Raw genomic sequence first — 1,797 nt, forward strand, 5'->3', positions numbered from 1 at the left:
TCTTTGGTGTTTCTGAGACCCCTTTATCCTGGTTTAGATCATATCTCTCTGATCGTCGACAGTTTGTCTGTATGAGCGATCTTAGGTCAACTCTGTCCCTATGGGTGCTCCTCAGGGTTCAATTTTAGGCTCCTTACTTTTTTTGCTTCTACTTTTAAGATCACTTGGGCTTAATTATCATTTTTATGCAGACAACACTCAGATTTATATTCACTCTAAGCCTGGTCAAAACATGGATATTCCTTTCTTATCACATTGTATTTTTGAGAAAAGCATGGATATCTCAAAACTTTTTGTGTCTTAATAATAAAAAAAGAGGTCTTGCTTATTGGCACTTCTCATAAGCTCTGTAAAGCTGGCTTACTTATTTTAAATGCAAATGGCTCTGTTTTGGCGTTACAATCTCAATTTAAAAAAAATTAGGAGTTATATTTGACTCGAGTCTGTCTTTTGACCAACATATGAAATACACTGTTAAGAAATCCATTTTCATTTCAGAAATATTGCTAGATTCCGCCCTATGTTTTCCTATCTGTGACTGAAAGGCTTATTAATACTTTTGTATTTTCCCGAATTGACTACTGTAATGCACTTCTTGCAGGGGTTCCTAAAACTACATTCAACAAATTGCAATGTGTGCAAAATTCTGCTGCAAGGATCTTGACTGGAGTCAGGAGAACACATTGCTCCAATTCTAAAGTCCTTGCACTGGCTTCCGGTCAGGTTCTGAGTTGATTTTAAAATCCTAATGCTCACATAAGGCACTACATGGTCTGGCCCCTTAGTATTTGTCTGCACTTTTAATTTTATATACACCCAAGCGTCATTTCCACTCCTCACAAGCTGGTTTACTGGCTGTTCCACAGACACGTTTGCGATCTGTAGGGGACAGGGCTTTCTCACCCTACGCTCCTAGACTTATGAATGCACTCCCTTCTTATATCAGAGATGCACAGAATCTAAGTACTTTTAAATCTTACTTAAAAACTATTTTTTTAGGTTAGCTTTTTCTTGATTATCTTAAATTTTATATTCTAGTCTGTTCTTTTCATTTGTTTTGTTCTGCATGTGTTGTGTTTTTATCTGTTTGTTTTATTATGTAAAGTTCCTCGAGAAGCTGCATTAAAGGAGCTATATAAAAATAAAGTTTATTATTATTACGAAACGGCATAAGGAAAAGCTAAATGACATCTGTATGAGTGCATGTAAATGTCGTGACTGACAAAACAATACATTATTAAAGGTTAAGTGTGTAATTTCTGTATCGCAGTCAAAAATCCTGAGAGTTTTCCCACATCCTCCCTATCTGCCATAGCTCTGCCAAACTGATAATTGTGTCCCACCCAATCCATTGAGTTGAGTTTGTCGTCCCTTCTTATTAAGCCAGGAGAAAGTACTTAAACATCAAACATCAAAAATATTACGCACATCACCTTTAAACTTTGATGTTATGTTATCATTCATAAAGCAAGTGGTTTTAACTTACGAAGGCATGTCTGACTGTACAGTAACATAATTGTCAGAAGCCGAGGATGGAGGAGGAGATGAAAGAAGCCGCTGCCTTATTTTCTCTTTCTCTATCATTTCCTTCATCATGTGAATCTGACCAGGCAGCAGGTTCAGAGAACTTGGTACAGACAGCTGAAGGACAGAAACAGTGAAAATTATTATTTTGTATTTATATAATTTGGGTATGACGTAGGACTGTTTCTTGAAGCATATGCCAACAAATCGATAAGTCATATAGAGGTACTGACAGTTCATCACATAGATTAACTCAAGTTAAAATACATTTTT

At 36.2% G+C, this 1,797-nt stretch overlaps 1 long non-coding RNA gene across 2 annotated transcripts in view; it reads right to left on the reverse strand.

Moving 5' to 3' along the window:
* LOC107577433 (uncharacterized) overlaps positions 1-1,655 on the reverse strand; it is a 3,727-nt gene extending 2,072 nt beyond the window's left edge. For both annotated transcript variants that reach the window (XR_001608199.1, XR_001608200.1), the window contains exon 1: positions 1,487-1,655. This is a non-coding gene — a long non-coding RNA (uncharacterized lncRNA). The remainder of the gene's footprint in view (positions 1-1,486) is intronic.
* Between the last annotated feature and the right edge of the window lie 142 nt (positions 1,656-1,797).

The sequence above is a fragment of the Sinocyclocheilus grahami genome, unplaced genomic scaffold (assembly GCF_001515645.1).
Source record: "Sinocyclocheilus grahami isolate Dianchi unplaced genomic scaffold, SAMN03320097.WGS_v1.1 scaffold6045.1, whole genome shotgun sequence".
In the NCBI taxonomy this organism is placed as follows: Eukaryota; Metazoa; Chordata; class Actinopteri; order Cypriniformes; family Cyprinidae; genus Sinocyclocheilus; species Sinocyclocheilus grahami.